We start from the raw sequence: 20,352 nt of genomic DNA, 5'->3' as shown, positions 1-20,352 counted from the left end.
ATTTCCTTAGTTCTGCCTTAATTTCATTTTTCATGTTTTTAAAGTTCTCATCATAGAGGTCTTTCACTTCTTTGGTTTATTCCTAGGTATTTTATGTTTTTTGAGGCTATTGCAAAAGGAGTTGTTTTCCTGATTTCGGCCTCGGTGTTCAGGTCATTGGCATATAGAAAGGCTATTGGGTTTTGAGGGTTTAGTTTATATCCTGCTACTTTGCCAAAGTTTTGGATCAGCTCTAGTAGCTTGGGAGTAGAGTCTATGGGATTCTTTAGGTATAGGATCATGTCATCTGTGAAGAGAGAAAGTTTAGCTTCATGTTTTCCTATTTGGATCCCCTTTATGTTTTCTTCTTGCCTAATTGCTCTTGCTAGGAATTCTAGTACTATGTTGAAGTGGAGGGGAGAGAGCAGACTTCCCTGTCTTGCTCCTGATTTTAAAGGGAATGGCTTTAGCTTTTCACCTTTAGAATTATGCTTGCTGTTGGTTTTTCATAGACTGCCTTTATTATATTCAGTGATGTTCCCCGGAATCCCAGTTTTTCCAGGGTTTTTATCATAAATGGGTGCTGGATTTTGTCTAACGCCTTTTCCGCATCTAGGGATATAACCATGTGGTTCTTTACCTTGCTCCGGTTGATGTGGTGGATTACATTAATTGACTTGCGTATATTAAACCAACTTTGCATCCCTGGGATGAATCCAGTTTGATCATGGTGTATGATTTTTTTGATGACCTGTTGAAGTCTACTGGGCAGAATTTTGTTGAGAATTTTTGCATCAATGTTCATCAGGGAAATAGGTCTGTAGTTCTCTTTCCGTGATGAGTCCATGCCTGGTTTTGGGATGAGAGTTATACTGGCATCATAGAATGTGTTTGATAGCAAAATTTCTCTTTCAATTTTATTGAAGAATTTGAGAAATATTGATGTGAGATCTGTTTTGAAGGCCTTGTAGAATTCTGCTGTGAAACTGTCTGGACCTGGGCTTTTCTTGGATGGGAGATCTCTTATTGCCGTTTCTATTTCAATGCTAGAAATGGGTCTGTTTAGAAGGTTTAAATCTTCATGGTTAAGTTTGAGGATATCATTTTTTTCAAGGATATTGCCCATTTCTTCCAGGTTCTTGAGTTTGTTGGCGTAAAGGTTTGCAAAATAATCCCTTACTGTGTTGTGAATTTTGGTTGTTTCTGTGGTGATATTACCTGTTTCATCTCTGATCTTGTTTATTTGGGTGAGCTGCCTTCGTTTTTGGTTGGATTTGCTAAGGGTTTGTCTATCTTGTTAATTTTTTCAAAGAACCAACTCTTCATTTTGTTGATTCTTTCAATGGTTTTCTTTGACTCTAAGTCACTTAATTCTGATTTTATTTTATTTATTTTTTTTCCATCTATTGACTTGTGGTTTGGCTTGTTGTTCTCTTTTGAGGAGCTTAAGGTGCTTCCGTAAGTTGTTAAATTGCTGTTTCTCCAGTTTGTTGATGTAAGCACTCAGAGATAAAATTTTCCTCTGAGTACTGCCTTTGCTGTGTCCCAAAGGAGCTGGAACTTTGTGTGCTCATCTTGGTTTAATTCCATAAAAATTTGAATTTCTGTTCTAATTTATTCAATGACCCACTGATGGTTCAGCAGTGTTTTGTTTTGTTTTTACCAGTCCTGGGGCTTGGACTCAGGGCCTGAGCACTGTCCCTGGCTTCTTTTTTGCTCAAGGCTACCACTCTGCCACTTGAGCCACAGCGCTGCTTCTGGCCGTTTTCTGTATATGTGGTGCTGGGGAATTGAACCCAGGGCCTCATGTATACGAGGCAAGCACTCTTGCCTCTAGGCCATATCCCCAGCCCTGCAGTGTGTTGTTTAGTCTCCATGAATTGTAGGATTTTCTGTGGTGGCGGCTGTTTGAGGTGAACTCTAATTTTTTTTTTTTTTTTTTTTTTTTTGGCCAGTCCTGGGCCTTGGACTCAGGGCCTGAGCACTGTCCCTGGCTTCTTCCCGCTCAAGGGTAGCAGCACTCTGCCACTTGAGCCACAGCGCCGCTTCTGGCCGTTTTCTGTATATGTGGTGCTGGGGAATCGAACCTAGGGCCTCGTGTATCCGAGACAGGCACTCTTGCCACTAGGCTATATCCCCAGCCCCGGTGAACTCTAATTTTATTCCATTGTGGTCTGAGAGAATGCAAGGAATGATTTTGATACTTCTGAATTTGTACAGGTTTTCTTGGTGCCCTTTGAGGTGACCTATTTTGGAGACTGTTTCATGTGCTGCTGAAGAGAATGTGTATTGTGATGTTGCTGGATGGAATATTCTGCGGATGTCAATTAAGTCTAGTTGGTCTATGCAGTTGTTTAGTTCTGTGGTTTCTTTGTTAAGTTTTTGGCATGTTGATCTGTCCAGAGGTGACAGTGGAGTGTTAAAGTCTCCAACTATCAATGTGTTTGAGTTTATGAGTGTTTTCAGAGTCAGTAGTGTTTGTTTGATGAAGTTGGGTGCTCCTGTATTGGGTGTGTTGATATTTAGGATGGTTGTATCCTCCTGTAGGAGAGATCCCTTTATTAGTATGTAGTAACCTTCTTTGTCTCTTCTTACAGTTTTTAATTTGAAGTCAATTTTATCTGATACTAGGATTGCAACTCCAGCTTGCTTATGGCGGCTGTTCGCTTGGTAAATTTTATTCGAGCCTTTCATTTTTAGAAGATGTTTGCTTTTGCTGGATAGATGTGTCTCTTGGAGGCAGCAGAAAGATGGATCTTGATTTTTGATCCAACCTATGAGCCTATGTCGTTTTATTGGAGAATTAAGTCCATTAATGTTGAGAGTTAGGATTGAGAGGTGATCGTTTGTCCCTTTCATTATAGCTATTTTGTTAAAAGCTGTGTCTTCCCAATTCTTGATCTACTATTCTGGTTTTCTATTTAGGGCTCATTTCTCTGTCTGTACTGTGATCTTGTTTATTTTCCATGTGTAGTACATCCTTGTAGATTTTCTGTAAAGCTGGTTTGGTGGAGATACATGGTTTCAGTTTTTCCTTACTGTGGAAGACTTTTCTTTGACCTTCAGCTGTGAATGAGAGTTTAGCTGGGTACAGTATTCTTGGTTGATAGTTATTTTTATTTAGGGTTTGGCATACCTCATTCCAGGCTCTCCTTGCTTTCATGGTCTCTGCTGAGAAGTCTGGAGTAATTCTGATTGGTTTTCCTTTATATGTGATTATGTTCTTCTCCCTAACAGCTTTAAGGATTCTTTCCTTGGCCTCTATTGATCCTGTTTTGATCACAATATGTCGGTGGGATGTCCTATTCTGGTCTGGTCAGTTTGGGGTTCTAAATGCTTCTTGTATCTTGGTAGGGCTATCCTTCTGGATATTTGGGAAGTTCTCAGCTAATATTCTGTTAAGTAGGTTGCCTAGTCCATTGACTTCTTTCTCTATGTTTTTCTTGATAACTATTAGCCTTAAATTGGGCTTCCTGATTGTATCTTGGAGCTCCTGGAGTGATCTGTTTTGCCAATTGGATTGGTTTTGTATTGTTTTTTGTTCTTTCTACCTAGGCTCTAGGGAATCTTCAGTTCCTGAGTTTGGGTCCTCTGCTTCATCTAGTCTGGTCTGTAGGCTAGCTATTTTGAATCTCCCTTCCTTCTAACTGGTCTTTCTTGATGGTTTCCATGTCTTTGCTATAATTTTTTCTTAGGTCCTGTGTGGACTTCTTTACTTCATTAATTTGGTTCTGAGCGCTGTCTCTAACATCTTTTAGCTATCTTTTCATTAGACTCTTGAAGTTCATTTATCTTTGTATTTGTAAGTTCATGAAATCCTCTATGACTTTATGGACGGATTGATGTATTAATTTTTTTTCACCTCCTCCCCCTCTGAAGATTCAAGTCTGAAGATTCAAACTTTTCATTTAACATTTTTATCAGTAGAGTTTGTAGAGCATTTTGAGGGTTCTCTTCTAGGTCTTTGATTGACTGCTCTGCTACCTGCTTGTTTTGAGTGGGAGATGAGATTCCCTTGTTTGCCATCTTTCTTGTGCTGTTTCTGCGCATTTGGATTGGAAATGGCAATCTATAAGCACCTGTGAGCACTGTTTAAGACCCAAAGCAGACCTTACCAAGTACTGTTGAATAAATCTTAGAAGTTCACAATTATATACAGATAATATAAAATCAAATTTGGTGTCCCCAGCGAATACAATTTTAATATAACAACCAACCCTGAGCCCTGTATTCAGTAGTTACTTATTTACCGTTATAACCCTATGAGCAATTTTTGTTCTTATATTTAGTTCTTTTTGGACTGGTGGGATTTCTCTATGAACCCCTTTAATTCACTCGGATTGAACAGGGATACCCTCTAGCCAATAACCAGGGGTCAATTGAGTCTGTACATCCTGGAAGTAAATTTAGGAGGGTAAGTTAGGGGTAGTGAAGAGAACAGAGTAAAATGAATGGGGGTGTGTGATGATTTTGGTTTAGTTTCAGTGAAGTGGAAAGGTGGAGAAGAGTAGAATGGGTAGAATGGTCTACCCAGGCCCCTCCCCTCAGCACAGTGTCTCCAGGGAATTGCAGACCTCTCTCTCCCCAAGTTGAGGGAGTTTGGCAGTGCCCCAAGCTCCCATCCATCTCAGGAGTCTCTTTTGTCCAGCTACCATTGTTGTGTTACTTGAGCCAAGAACAGCCTCGGTCTTAGAGATGAATCTGGCTGACACTGTGGCAATTTGTCTGAGGCTAGAATTTAATTTGCTAAAGAGGAAATATTTGTCCACTCAACCTTCTGTGTTGAGTTTGAAACATTGGGCACAGTTCCTGATTCTGGAACAGAACATTATGTGAATAAAATCATACACACACAAAGGGTATTGCGCACATAAAGCCCACCACAAATTACAGCTAGCATTATTATTACTGGTTAAATGGACAGCAGGAACAGGGCATGGTGGCTCTCATTTATTAATTCTAGCTAGTCTGGAGGTGAGGATGATTGGAAGGATTGCAGTTTTAGGCCTGGACAAAAAAGAGAGTTGATCTTTAATGAATAAAGAGCTGGGTGAAGTGGCATATACTTGTCACCCCAGCTGCATGGAAATCCTAAATAGGAAGCTCTCTGCCCAAGCTGCTGGGAGTAAAAAGTGATACCTAGTTCAAAAAGTAAACAAAACGGTCTGTGAGGACCTGGCTTAAGTGATAGAGTACCTGGCTAGCAAGAAAAATGGTCTGAGTCCAAACCCTTTTGCCACCTAAATAAATAGGTGAATAATACAAATATAGTACAGCCTATCTCGCCACTAGGTCTGTTTCCAGTGAAGCCAGTTCTCACTGTCTACCAGGCCTTCTATGGGCACAAAGGGGATAGGATGTTTGACAACATCCTGTTCTAACACACAGGGAGCTCAGAACAGATACTTGCGTGGCAAATAGAGCTTTGCTAAAGTCCTGTGTGTGTGCGCATGTGTGTGCGCATTCCACTCCTGGGCCTTGAACTCAGAATCTAGCTGCTGTTCCTGAGCTTTTGTGTCTAAGGCCAGCACTCTACCGCTAGAACCAAAACTCCACTTCCGGCTTTTGGATTTTTTGTTTGTTTGTTTGTTTTGGTGCTTCATTGTAGATATGAGTCTCACAGACTTTCCTGCCTGGGCTGGCTTCAAATTGTGATGCTCAGCTCTCAGCCTCCTGAGTAGCTAGGATTATAGGCGTAAACCAGCAGTGTCCTTTGCAGGGCCTTTTATGGAGGCCTAATGAAGACTTTTAGAAGAAGAAGAATGATATGGTGGGCCCACATGGGAGATCTGAAGAAATTCACAGAGGGATGACATTGTACTAGATCCCTATAGATGATGCTGAGAAAGAGATTCATGGAGAAGGAAAAGTTGAAGCCAAACACTGAAGTGTGACTGGAGCAATGAGTGTTTGGGAGCCTGCTTCCTTGGCTAATGCTGTCATCCCAGCCACTGGAGATGGAAAGGGCAGTAGAATGGAAGTTTGAGGCCAGCTCAGGCAAAAATTAATGAGACCCATTACAATAAGTAAGCTGGGCATGGTGGTAGTCTCAGCAATGCAGAGGCATAAGTAGGCAGAGTTCAGTCAGAGGCTAGACCAATCCACACGTGGGATATTGCCAGGCACTGGTGGTTCATACCTGTAATCCTAGCTACTCAGGAGGCTGAGATATGAGGATCACAATTCAAAGCCAGCCCAAGCAGGAAAGTCTGTGAGAATCTTATAAGCCCTAGGACTGACCAAAGGGAAAAGGAAAAGAAGAAAAACCAAAGTGGGACATTGTTTCTAAAAAAATAACTTTAAAAAAAGTGTTCTTACTAGGGTTCCTAGTAAGCACAAGACTTTTGAGTTGAAACTCCAATACTATTTCCTGCCCACCCCACCCCCCACCCCAACAAGAAAAAAGTAGTTCAGGAACTAATATGTTGTATTTATTTGGCTAGCTAGCCAAATGTGTTTTTGCACTTCTTTTTCTTTTTTGGCGAGCCCATTTGTTTCAGATTTATGAAAGGTCACATTGTTTAGTGTGTTGGTAGCATTTGTAACTACTGACTTGTAGTTGCTTGTCTAATGGAAATTGAGGCTGTGGTTAATGACTTCAGTTCCTAGCATTGTTGCTGACCTGATTGCTTTGCTTCATGCTCTCCATTGATGCAAGATGCTGGCCACACTTACACTTGACCTCTGCTCTTGAACACGGACCGGCCTCTACATTATCCTTCCAAAATTTCTGTCAACGTCTTACAAATCCAGCAAGCACACATAATATTTAGATTTCAATTTCTGTCTGGCCTGAAGCCTTGATATTTAAGTAGAAAGTGGACAGGCACCAATCCTCCAGGCCTGATTCTGTGTGAACCACACAGATCTGTTGATCTCACCAAAATCTGGGCAGTGTTTACACAAATGCCCCAATCTGAGTCCCAGAGTTCAGGAATGAATGAGGGCCAGGCATTATCATTGGAGCACATAGAACCACTGCTTGTGGGCGTTTCCTGCAAGCCATTCTGATTTCTCTCTTAGCATGTGAGTTTTAGTCATCTGTTGGCAAATACAGTTTGATGGCTTTAACCCCAAATATTATTTATGACTGATGTATGAAAAGCATTAAAGGCAGCCACCCTTTTTCTAGGGTTCTGGGCCCTGGTCAGCACCCCCCGCTTCATTTGTGACCAGAAGTGAAAACATACCAGCAATTGTTGTCTTTTGAAGAGACTCCTGGTGATTGTGAAAACAAGTTCATATCTGTCATTCAGAAAAGAAGGGGAAACAAAGAACCATACAAGAAAAATTACTGTGTCCCTTTTGAGGGCAGGATGACATAGAAGGAAGTGTGTCAATGTGGCAGTAGATAGGACGATGCAGCTGTACACCACAGGCTTGACCTTCATGCCAGGGGTGATCGTATTTGCTTATCCAGTGCCCTAGGTGATGCCAAGTTGCTTCCTTCTTTGAAGTAAGTAAAACAATTGATGATGACAATAGTATTTTCAAAAATGTCTTCAGCTGTTGCAGTGGAATGGTTTACTACAGATTTTTCAGTTATGGGCAAACTTATACTCATCACTCATCACTTGGGGGAGTTAGTTAATTTCAGACAACTACTTTCATTTCTGGATTAAAAATGATTTTTTTTAGTAGTGTTTAAGTTTGAACACGAAGCCTTGCGCCCACCAGCCAGGTATTCTGTCACTAAGCCATGCCTCCAGCCCTTTCTGGCCTGGTTATTATTCTTCAGGTAGAATCTTGCTTTTGTCTTGGGCTGGCATGGATCTGCCATCCTATATTATACTTTTGGCCTTAGCTAGGATGACAGGTGCTTGCCACCACACCCAGCTATGAGCTGAGCTGAGGATCTTATGAACATTTTGCCTATGCTGACCTTGAACTGTGATCCACTCAATCTCTATCTCTCAAGTAGCCTTTTAGGGATTTTGGCAGATGAAACACTAAGACTGGAAATGAGTCAGGAATGTGGTGATAGGAAATGCAATGTGAGGTAGAGGTGGTCTCAGAAACAAAGCTGAAGATTTGTTATTAGAATGAGGGTCAACAGTGCTAGTACGATCCTGGATCTCCTGAATACAAGCCAGGGCTCCATTACTTCCCCCAAATCTGAGACATACTAAGCCCAAAAGGAACAAGGAGAAAGAACAGCTATAGTTGAGAAGCCCCTACTATTCAAAGGCTTCCCAGGGAGCTTCACAACCACAACGCTAAGCTCATATCAAAGAATCCTGGCTGGCCACCAGGGACTAGGTGAGCCACACGTAAGTAGTGCAATAGGTATTTATTTGCCTGTTATATAATTGTACTTGAACTTTTTCCCATTTATAAACATGCCATTTGCTTGAATTACTTTCCAGCTTACTTGGGAAAATGCAGAAGTGAATAATAAATAAATAAAATCACTCATAAATCCCAGGCTTTATACTGAATGTACACAAAAATATAACTTTCCCTAAACAAAAATAGCTGTGAATTTCATGCAAAGCTAAACATAGCCTTACCATATGCATAGCTATCATGCTAGGCATATGTTGATATGTTAACAGCTTTATTCATAATCACTGGAAACAGCCAAATCCTTTAGTAGATGGGTGGACATTCAGTGGAATACTATTCTGTGTTAAGAAAAAGAGAGAGAGAGAGAGAGAGAGAGAGAGAAAGTTACCCAGCCAGAAGAAAACATGGGTGAATCTTAAAATAAGAGATGCCACTCTTACTGGGAGTGATTCGTGTGAGCTACACCTTGCCACCTTGGTTAGCACTGGCTAAGTATCACAAACATCAAACCATCTGTCCACACTTTTTAGCTGGTCAGCAACTAAATCATGTTTTGTGTATTGCTTTAGAAAACAAGAGTTCATTGACAGACTATGGGAACTAGCTCCTAATATATCTAGTCATTTCATGAAATCCTATTTTTTCCGAACAAAAATAAAAAGTATCAGATTTGCAACATAGCCCCTGTTCATTGAAAAGCAAGTAGATGCCCCCAGAGATTTATGTTGGTAGTCTCTCAATTCTTTCAGAATCTGACTCTCAGTAAAAGAATGTGTTAGTGTTCCCCATCACTGGGCCACCACTTAAGGTGTGGATGGTATTTTCATGTGCACACCCCAAATGTACTCCCAGAGAAATACATTTTCATTACCCTAGGAGAAAACCCCCATCCCTAGCTTCGCTGAGCTTCAGATCTGTAGCTGCAGTTCCTGATTTCCTCTCTGCACTGGGCTAGCTACTCAAGATGGGAGTTGATGGTGGCAGTGAACTCAGCTGGGGGCAACACAGAGACTTCTCCAGTTGGTGTGGGCTGCTCACAGCCTGGTGGCCTGAGGGGTCACACTTGTCAGCGGCCCACTAACTTCCTTCAGGCAGTGGTCCAAGCAGTCACAGGCCCCCAAGCAGACCCCTCTTGAAGGTAGAGTGACCTGCTGAAGAAGCTTGGGAAACAGAATAATGCAGCAGCCATCTTTGGGAACTTAAGATTTGCTGTGATTACCCACTTGTTCACATGCCTGCGTAGGCATGGAGCATTTTTAGAGAAAAGCACTGTGAGACTCCACTTGATCTCAGAAATCTTCATTGTGTCCTTGGATTTAATTTGTATTCTTGAAGAAAAGCTGAGCTGGGTGCGGTGGCTCATGCCTATAATCCCAGCTACATAGGAAGCAGAAATAGACCACAGATGGAAGCCAAAGTTATTGAGACCCTATTTCAAAGATTAAAAACCAGGCGCAATGGTACACATCCTAAACCAGGAGGATCATGGTCCAAGGCTGACCCAGACCAAAAATCACTAAAGCAAAAAAGGCTGAGGGTATCCCTCAAGTAGTAGAGCACTTGCCTAGGCTCTGAGTTCAAATTCCAGAACTAAGTTTGTTGACATCAAATCTAGTCAAGCTGCTTTCTAACCTGTGACCTTACCCAAGACCATGAACTGACCCCTCCTCTATAAAGAAGGAATAATTTTACATTTCTGTGTTGTGACGAATAAGGTGGCTTTTGTAAAACACTTGTTCCAATGCATCACAGCCCACAATAACAAGCACCTTGGTCCCTCTCCCTTTTGCTTGATTTCTGTCTGTATCGTAGCCCCTCAAAACTTGCTAGTAGATGCCAGACCCTCCCTCAGTGCAAGCAAGTTATGGGTTGTTTGTATATTCTATTGAGTATCGTCCACAGAATTTTATTTCCTTTTTCCACATTTTTGTTAGCATCCATTCGTTTTTAAGGTTTCTTTTCTCTTCCCTCTTTCATTTTTTTTTTTTTTTTTTTTTTTTTTTGGCCAGTCCTGGGGCTTGGACTCAGGGCCTGAGCACTGTCCCTGGCTTCTTCCCGCTCAAGGCTAGCACTCTGCCACTTGAGCCACAGCGCCCCTTCTGGCCGTTTTTCTGTATATGTGGTGCTGGGGAATCGAACCTAGGGCCTCGTGTATCCGAGGCAGGCACTCTTGCCACTAGGCTATATCCCCAGCCCCCTCTTTCATTTTTTGATACTGTGATTTGAACTAGGATTTTTAAAATAAATTTTTCTAACTAATTCTAATTACAGGTCTTTGAATCTAGCTATAACTATAGTGTCATGATCAATATTAACCATTTTTCAACTCTCAGTAAGTGTCCTAATGTGATTATTGTTGCATTGAGGGTGTTTAAAGATCCTTAGTCTAAATGTCTGACTTTCCAGTTTAATGTTTGAAGACTTGGCCTGTCACTATGTGTCTCAGGCTGCTCCATGTCTTGATCCTCTTGCCTCAGCCCTCCCAAGCACTGGGATTACAGGTTTGCGCTACCACCCCTGACTCCTGACTGTCAAGTATAAATGAGTTAATGTTATTAGAAGTTGAGGAAGGCATAATTCAATGAATTAGGTTATCATTCATCAATGAGGAAATGTTGTGTCTATCTCTAAGCAGCCCTCTTATCTCAAGAGAGTCTGCTAATTAGCTAAATATTTGGCCTCTCTCAGTCACCCCAGTTGCCTGTATAATTAAGATTAGCTCTGAACACAACAATGCCCATGTCTTCTTTCTCTCTTTGTGGAGGCATCATCATGAACTGAATTCTAGTACATTCCTTCTGTACTGAGCAGCTCCGAGAAGTAAAGGAAGTTTTCTCATTTTGTATGTTTTCCAAGAATGCTTCAGTTAGAAATATTTTTTTATTTTCTCAAAAGGAAAAAAAATCTGTTTTTAACAGGGAAAAAATATTTAAGGGGGACTAGGAATATGGCCTAGTGGCAAGAGTGCTTGCCTCATATACATGAAGCCCTGGGTTCGATTTCCCAGCACCACACATATAGAAAATGGCCAGAAGTGGTGCTTTGGCTCAAGAGTTAGAGTGCTAGCCTTGAGCAAAAAGAAGCCAGGGACAGTGCTCAGGCTCTGAGTCCAAGGCCCAGGACTGGCAAAAAATAAAAATAAAATAAAATACATGGTCTTTAAAATATATATATATTTAAGGGGTGAAGGCTGTCAGTAATTTCCCAATCATTGAAGAGAACAAAGAAAAAGTTTAGTGTAATGGGGTAGACAGTTGTTAATTGAATTTTTACACAAAATCCAATGACTGTCTTGAAATGGAGAAGTCTTTTAAATTTGGTGCTGGTGTAGAAGAGCAAGGTACAAGGTGAAATATCAGAAACAAGAGGACATGTTTCATCATTTATTCATTCATTCACATGTTTTAATTTTTGGTGGTCCTCCAGTTGCACTCAAGGATATTGCGCATGCTGGGAAGTTCTTTAGACTGGAGTCACAACCCCAGCCCTTTTTGTTAGTGTGTTTGGTTTTGTTTACTGATAGAGTCTATTTTTGCTCAGGCTAGCCTAGGACTCACAGTCCTCCTACCTCTAGTTTTCTGTGTAACAGGACTTAAGGGTGTGCCCAACTATACTCCACTTGTTATTATTGAGCTATCTCACTAAATTGTTTCCCAAGCTTGTGTTGACCCACTGTCCTCTGGATCTCTGCCTCCTGAGGAGCTGAATATGCAGGTGTACGTCACCACAACCTAAGTAAATAAGTATTGTTAATCACCAGTTGCCTGACAGTTCCTATCTGTGGTTTGAAGGATCATAACCAGAAGCCATAGTCTCATCCTCAAGGAGCTTTCTGGAAACAATAGGTGAGCCAGTGAGCAGAACTTCCACGGATGATGCTAGTGGGTAAACATCTACCCCAAACTTAGCACACCAGCCTCCCTGTGAGTGGCCCCTTTATTTTCTCTTTAGCTGAGTGTAGAGTCATCAGCTCCAGGCTGGATAGGCAAGTGGAGGCCCCCCCATGCTCCCTCCTTGGCCTACAGCAAAGGGCACTGCTGCTGGTTACAGCACTTCAGCTCCCCAAGCACTTGTTCGTTCAGCAAGTCGTGTAGGCACTAGGTCCTTGTCAAGCCTGGAACTCTGCCTCCAGCCAGAACTAAAGCACTTCCCCAAATGACACAAAGTATCATGTTTTCCTCAGCCAACACACTCCCAGTGTGGAAAAAAGAGGCTGGAGAGGGAGCACACACATTGGCACTTTAGATTTATAAGCATGCTCCCATCTAGATGAGCAGAAGGGAGGAAGCTAGAAAGAAGCAGGTGAGGAACAGCAGGAGACCTGGGACAGAAAAGATCCTGGTGGCCACTCAGAACTCTCCCAACCTGGCCTGGTGGAGTGGTGACAGCAAGTGAGGTTCAGGGTCTGAAGAACGGTTACAAGTCCTAACAGAAGTGGACACACTGTCACACTGTGCTATAGCACCCAGCTGTGAAATTCAGACAGACCTGGGTCAGAGCTCCGTGCTCTTTCTTAGTAGCAAGTTACTGACCTCTCTGGCCTAAGTTTCTGGACGACACATTTGTGATCTCTTTCTATTACAATTGTAGTGACAGTCACACAGGACACAGTGTGGCACTCTGCAGGCACACAGGAGGGTGTCAGTGGCTGTGTTCCTTGGGTTTTACCCATGGCCACCTGTGGTCATCTGCATTACAGAAGCCCTTTGTACATCATCTTACAACGTTAGTACATTATTAATGATGCCTGCTGACATTTCCATGGATATATATATGTGTAAATATATATATATAAATTATAATCACCCTACATTCTCTCTTGATCCCCTTCCCTCCTCCCTCTGTTCCTCTTCCACTTCCCAGAAATTCCCTGTTCTACATTCATGTTCTATTTTCTTTTCAATCTAGATTTCACATGTAGAACATGACCCACAGTATTTGTCTTTCTGAGTCTGGCTTGTTTCACACCATGATCCCTAGTTCCCTCCATTTTCTTGCAAATGACATCATTTCACTCCTCTTTTATTGTGCCAGTACTAGAGCTGACTCTTACTTGGCTTTTTGCTCTACCTCTTGAGCCATGCCTCCACTTCTGGCTTTATTCTGATTACTTGATGAAGAGTCTCAACAATATTCCTGCCCAAGCTTGAACCCATGGTCCTCAGATCTCAAGTCTCCCAAATAGCTAGCGTTACATGTATAAGCTACCGGCACCCAGCTTCATTTTATTCTTTTTTATGGATGAATAGTGCTCCATTGAGTACCTGTACCACATAAAACATCGCTTTGGTGGTTAAACAAGCTAATATCTGTGAAGTACTCAGGAATGTGCCAGGTCTGTAGTCCAGATTGTTTACAGGTTTACCACACATATGAATTTAAATTCTCTCCCCTTATTTTCTCTCCCCTTACTTTCAGTCTCTTATTTTTTTGGCACTCCACTCCAAATAGACATTTCTTATTCATGAGTCCACTTTTCTGCAGTGCTGACTTTGGCACTGAATATAGGCTACAATGGCTTTATTTCCTTTGTTGTAGAATTAACACATCCTACTTACGTTTTAATAGGAACACTTTTTCCTGTCTCCCTAAGAATGAACAGAGGCTTATTTCAAGGCAATTGTAATTGTTTCTAAGATTTCTCTAGTTTTTCTTTTACTTTCATATTATATAACTTTCTCATTAGGGCCAGCTGTCTTGTATGTGTATGCTGATACACAGTTACTTCTAATGTTTATTTCTTATAGCAGATATAAGAGGAGCATTGTTAAATATTAGTGTGGAAGTTTTGGTTTTGTTTTGTTTGGGGTGTGTGTGTGTGTGTGTGTGTGTGTGTGTGTGTGTGTGTGTAAAGTACTTTAATGAGAATGACCCTTCTACCCATCACTCATCCTCCCTGATTATGGTTTTGTTTTGCTTTTTGTTTGTTTGTTTGTTGTTGTTGTTTTGTCAGTCCTCGGGCTTTAGCCTGGGCCCTCTTCCTGAGCTCTTCAGCTCAAAGCTAGTGTTCTACTACTTGAATCACAACAACACTTCCAGTTTTCTGGTTAATTGTCAATAAGTCTCACGGACTTTCCTGCCCGGTCTGGCTTTGAACTGCGAGCCTGAGATCTCAGCCTCCTAAGTAGCTAGGATTACAGGTTTGAGCTACTGGTGCCCAGCTTATTATGGTAGTTTTAAAGTAAAGAGTTTCTTTATTTATTTTTTTTGTTTGTTTGTTTTGTTTTATGTTTTTATGTGTGGTACTGAAGTTTGAACTGTGATCGTCCAGAACTCAGCCTCCTGAATTGCTAGAATTACAGGCATGAGCCACTAGTGCCTGGATCATGTCCACATTTTTGCCCAAGCCAAGAATAGACTCTATTCCAAAAGTAACTAGAGTCAAAAGGGCTGGAGGTTATTCAAATACGAGAGCACTGGCCTAGCAAGTACAAGGCTTGGGCCTGACTAGACTGTGATCTTCCTCTAAAGATGATTTTTTTCTTCTTCTGATTTATCTTGACATTTACTATTCTTGGTGGTTCTCTAAATCTTTGCTTGAGTAATTTAACATTTCAGACTACTTTGTGTAGTCGGTTTTGATATGGAGAAGGAAATTTCTCCCTTCTCGCTCTTGTATTCTTCAGAAAACCAGAGTTGAGCATTTGATCAAGAACTAAGAATTCCAAGTCAGCATGGCAGCAATGGGTCTGTGGGTTCTCATCCCATCACACTTCCCAAGTGGCCTTGGGCAGTTCACAGAACATTTCTGCATCTCAACTTTTTCATCTGGAAGACAGTACAATTGAGACTCTCCTACAAGATTGCTGTGAAGGTTAGGTATGGGAAGTGCCAGCAAACTGCTTGCACATGTCAAGCTCAAACTGGGGAGGAAGCTTTTGAAGATGTGACTCAATAGAGCGGTCTATGAGCTCAGTATCACAGTCGCAGTTTTAATTATAGGAGTGAAAGGAAACACTGGACCCATAGTCAGAAAGCCAGGCTTGGTGTTCTCTGTGTGGCCTCAGTGGAGGATGCCTTTCATCCACGTAATGAGGGCATCCTACAGCAGTCTAACTCCTTCACACCCCTGCCCACTTCTGTGTGCCTCTTAGTATTACAGTCACTATGTCTTTGGGTTCCTCTCTTCCCCTTCCTGAGCCTCCATGTTTCCTTTGAATCTCTAGTGTGCAGGTTTCCTGGCCAACAGTGCCCACCCGTAGAGTTTCCTCCTTCCCCCTTTTGTCATGGTGCAGCCTCTTGCTTCTGCAGCATGGTACAGTGTACAGAAAATATGCACCACCACCAGCTCGCTGGAGCCTCCGGCATGGTAAGGAAGGGGCCTCATTACAACAGATTTAGAAAAGGAAAAAAATTCAGAGGGATAACTTGGCCTCAACTAGGGTCAGAGACTTCCTTTGGAGCAAGGTGGGATTTCTGTTTAGATTTTATGAATGTAACTTACAGAGTTGAGGAGGCAAAGGTGGTAGAGTTGGGCCTTAACTCTGGGTCTTCATATTCCATGTTTAACAAATTCAGGTTTTGTCTCTCACCCACATTTTCTGCTCCATAAATGTTCTGTTTCCATATCAGTACAAAAGATAGGGCAAAATGGCACCATTATATATTAGGATGATTCAGAGTTGTTTGTGGTCATACTGTGGTTTGAACTAGGGGCCTTGTGCTTACTAAGCAATAGTTCTGCCAAAAGTAAAAAGGGCCAGAGGTCACTTTTTGTGATTTTTTTAAAAATAGGATCTTTCTTTTTGCTCAGGGCTGGCCTGGACCAAACTACTTCTATTTGTACTTCCTGAGTATCAGGGCAACATGGACATACCACTTTGCCCAGTTTTTTATTGGTTGAGATGGGGTCTAAACAGGGTCTTAGACTGGCCTTGAACAAAAATTCTTCTTCTCTTTGCCTCCCAAGAAGCTGGGATTATAGGCATGGGCCATCATGCTTAGCTTTCTTTTTTTATTTTTTAGTGTTGTAAACTGTGTATTGTAGGGTTCTTTCTTTTTTTATTACTTTTCATTCAGTAAACATATATTATACATCTCCCAGGGACCAAGAACTGTCCCAGGTATTAGGAATAAAACAAGGATATGATCTATCTCTTACAAGTAAGTATTCACACCTTATCAGCCATCAAAGAAACATGAATGAATAGAATACAATTTAAAAGACAATGCTGTTGACATAAATGAGTCTAGGGTATGGTGACTCTTACAGAGAGAAGAGAGGGCACAAGGACAAACACTTCACAGAGGAGGTGAATGGTGGAAGGGCACTCTGGAAAATGGTTGAGAAAGTCCCTGACATAGAGGTGGGCCATAGTAGGTTAGCAAAAGGGTCACTGGGTGATGGATGTGAAGAGCATGATGTTAAAGCTCATGTATCTCTGGGCAGCAGGAAGCCCTGGTGCGTGGTATCAGCGTTGACAAGATAACTGTCACTGCAGACTTTGAGAGCTAGGACTACAGTGGATTCGAACAACAGTTTGTCACAGAAGATTGAGCCCTGTTCACCATAGCTGTTATTTTTGATAGTAGGAAGAAGGACTTGGTCATACAGCTGTGCTGGAATGCAGAAAAAGGAATGTGTAAAATCCAGCCAGGGGCTTTAGTTGGCCTATGAAGTGACTTAGAATAAGCTCTCTCAACAGGAAGCCCCTCAGTAACACCTAAAAGAGATTCTCACAAACATGTTCCAAAGGAGACAAAGAATTCTTATCTTCCATAAACTACATCCAAAGCAAAAAGCAACGAGAAAATTTTTTTCCCTCTAATAAAACAGTTTCAGGCCATTTCACAATGCCTTGCAGCACCAAACAACTAACAACATTATTCCTACTAAATGTCATTTTAAAACAACAAACAAGGAAACCCTATGGAAAGGGTGATTGGGAACCATGTTTCTCTGTGCAATGAAAAGGTCCACTGAAGTGAGATGTGGCTTCCTGGATAAGCTTGATTTAAAGCTCTGATTTCTTGTATATGTGCTAAAAGCTGCTGACTTTTTCCATCAAAGCCAAATTCCAGGTGCATCTGAAGGCTTATTTCCCAGAAGGAAATATAGGTGTAGGATAAGTCGCTAGTCCCTTCCCATCAACTTTGGGAGATGCACTTCAAGAATCTCATCATTTTTTCGTTCTTGTGCAAGCTTTCAGAATTTCCCATTAACTTTGCCTCCCAGCAGTCTGCACCAGATCAACTATATGGCATTAACAGGACATGTTGATCTTCCTAAGAATCTTCAGTGATATAGTTTTAGCACTAAATGCTGCTGTCAATCCTCTTGTTCTATGGTAACTAGTGTCTTTATAGGAGAGAATTAGAGCAGTAATGGACTGGAGGAGACTTCATTCTCATGGCTGTCATTTTAATGTACAGCATACAGAAGGAAGGGCTGAATGGTACTTGAAATGTATTTTAAACACTTTGTTTTCAGTTTCTTCATCTCAAATCTAGTATTGAAACATCTGCCGTGGTTACAGTTAGCATTTTATTATAAACATTTTTTTTGATATGTAACAGTAGTAAAAAGAGGCCCAGAGCTGTTATGGAGGCTTCATGGTTTCATCAACCCAGATTCCTTCCATCTTGTGGCTCTACCATACTCAACACACAGCTTCCACATTGGAGTAAAAAACGCTGCTCCAGTACCCATCAATACATACACATCTCAGCCAGTGATAGGGCAGAAAAGCCAAGGAAATATATCCCCTTTCCTCCCAAGACCTCATCAATAAGAGAAACAGCCTCCAGAACACAGCCAGGGCTCCCTTACTGGGAGAAATCACTGTTGTGTCATATATGTAAGTGTGAGCACTAGGTGTTTAAGGACAACAACTGGCACACTCCAGCCACATCTGAACTTGTTTGAGAATCAATAAGAATTAACAAATACAAGTTTTAAGTCTAATTGCCTATCATACTGGAAAGAAAATTCAGACAATATGTTTCCCCTTCAGAGAAGATGGGGCAACATCATCAAGTCCAAGAGTCAAGTCCTGGGGCTGGGGATATAGCCTAGTGGCAAGAGTGCTTGCCTCGGATACATGAGGCCCTAGGTTCGATTCCCCAGCACCACATATACAGAAAACGGCCAGAAGCGGTGCTTGGCTCAAGTGGCAGAGTGCTAGCCTTGAGCAAAAAGAAGCCAGGGACAGTGCTCAGGCCCTGAGTCCAAGGCCCAGGACTGGCCAAAAAAAAAGAGTCAAGTCCTGATAAAGTGTGTTTTTGTATGTATGGAAAAAGAATTGATTGCTTTCCCTTAAGAAGAAAAAAATAAGAAAGCTATTTGTTTCAGTCCATGCTTACCTCACAAATCATCAGGAAGCAGAAGGGACTATACCTTAACTTCTTTGTACCACTTCCACATCCAAGTTTTGTTTTGTAACTAAAGGAAAATGTGGTTAGTTTCTGTTGAGTACCAATAGCTGCTACCCTCCCTTTTGATATCAGGAAATGCTGGCATGTGTGATGTTTGACTTAGATAGAGCTGCATGGCTTTTCTTAAAACTATGGTAAAATATGCATAGCATCAAAGTTACCATCTTAACCTTTTTTTTCTTTCCAGTCTTGGGGCGTGGACGCAGGGCCTGAACACTGTCCCTGACTTCTTTTTGCTCAAGGCTAGCACTCTACCACCTAAGCCACAGTACTGCTTCTGGCTTTTTCTGTTTATGTGGTGCTGAGGAATTGAACCCAGGGCTTCGTGCATGCTAGGCAAGCACTCTACCGCTAAGCTACATTCCCGGCCCCCATCTTAATTATTTTTACTTATACAGTGGTGGTTGGTATTACATTTATGCTTACTGTACAGACATCACTGCCTGCAATTTCCAAAACTCTTTATATCTGTACTGTTAAATAATAACACCTCATTTCCCCACTTTGCATCAGTAGAAGACAAACATCATTCTATCTTGTCTCTATAATCTTGACTGCTGTATGCACTCCACCTAAGTGGAATCATATACTATTTATGGTTTTGAGACCAGCTTATTTCACTTAACACCACTTCTTTCTTATATTATATATATTTATTATCAAACTGAATTACAGAAAGGTTACAGTTTCATACATTAGGCATTGGATACATTTCTTGTACTGTTTATTACCTTGTCCCTCATTCCCCCTCCCCCCTCCCCCCTCCCCCTTTCCTTTCCCCCCCTCATGAGTTGTTCAGTTCATTTACACCAAACAGTTTTGCAAGTACTGCTTTTGTAGTTGTTTGTCTTTTTTTACCCTGTGTCTCTCGATTTTGGTATTCCCTTCCAATTTCCTAGTTCTAATACCAGTATACCCAGTTTCCAATATACTCAGATAAGATACAGATCAAGTGTAGGTACAACCACAGGAAGTTAACACCACTTCTTAAAGGTTAATCCAAGACATATCATACGTCAAGACTTTCTTCCTTTTTAAGGTTTATTAAACATTTATTATATATTATATGTACATATATATGACATCCATTCATAAAATATGTCTAGCCACCTTTTGACTTGCCTTAGTGAATAATGCTGTTAGGAACTTGGATATACAAACATTTTTTCTAACTGCTTTCAATTCTTTGGGGTTTATATGCAGAAATGAAATAATGGGGTCATATGGCAATTTTCTTTTTAACCTTTACAGTAATCACTATACTGTTTTCTACAACTGTATTGTTTTATATATTCACCAAAAATGCACAAGGATTTGAATTACTCTACATTTTCAACACTTGTTATTTTCTGGATTAAACAAATCAGCTGTCCTAGTAGGTGGGAGCTGATATCTTATTGTTGATTTTTTGGGTCTATTTTGGGAGTTTTGACGGGGGCTAAGGTGGTAAGATAGGATTTTACTATCCCAGGCTGACCTTGGACTCAAGATCATCCTGTTTCAGCTTCCCAAGTGCTGAGGTTACAAGTGTTATGTTATCACACCTTGGATTGTTGTCATTTTGATTTACCTTTCCCAATGATTGGTAATGCTGAGTGGTTTGTTTTTTATTTCATATAAAAATACTTCCTTGCTCCTCTATCTCTTTAGGAGAAATATCTAATAAGTCCTTTCCCCAAGATTGAGTTGAATTGCTTATTGTTATTATTCATG

General features: G+C 41.2%; 1 protein-coding gene and 1 long non-coding RNA gene across 2 annotated transcripts in view; one reads left to right on the top strand and one right to left on the bottom strand.

Annotated features, from left to right (window-relative positions):
- Positions 1-20,352, top strand: part of C11H1orf21 (chromosome 11 C1orf21 homolog) — a 123,886-nt gene that overhangs the window by 47,760 nt on the left and 55,774 nt on the right. The window lies entirely within an intron of this gene.
- LOC125360008 lies at positions 1,789-18,241 on the bottom strand. Its single transcript, XR_007212636.1, has 3 exons — positions 17,665-18,241; positions 3,531-3,535; positions 1,789-1,831 (listed from the first exon to the last, which is right to left on the bottom strand). It is a non-coding gene; the product is annotated as an uncharacterized LOC125360008 (long non-coding RNA).

This window comes from Perognathus longimembris, chromosome 11 (assembly GCF_023159225.1).
Source record: "Perognathus longimembris pacificus isolate PPM17 chromosome 11, ASM2315922v1, whole genome shotgun sequence".
Classification (NCBI taxonomy): Eukaryota; Metazoa; Chordata; class Mammalia; order Rodentia; family Heteromyidae; genus Perognathus; species Perognathus longimembris.
This window is presented reverse-complemented; position numbering and strand designations above follow the sequence as displayed.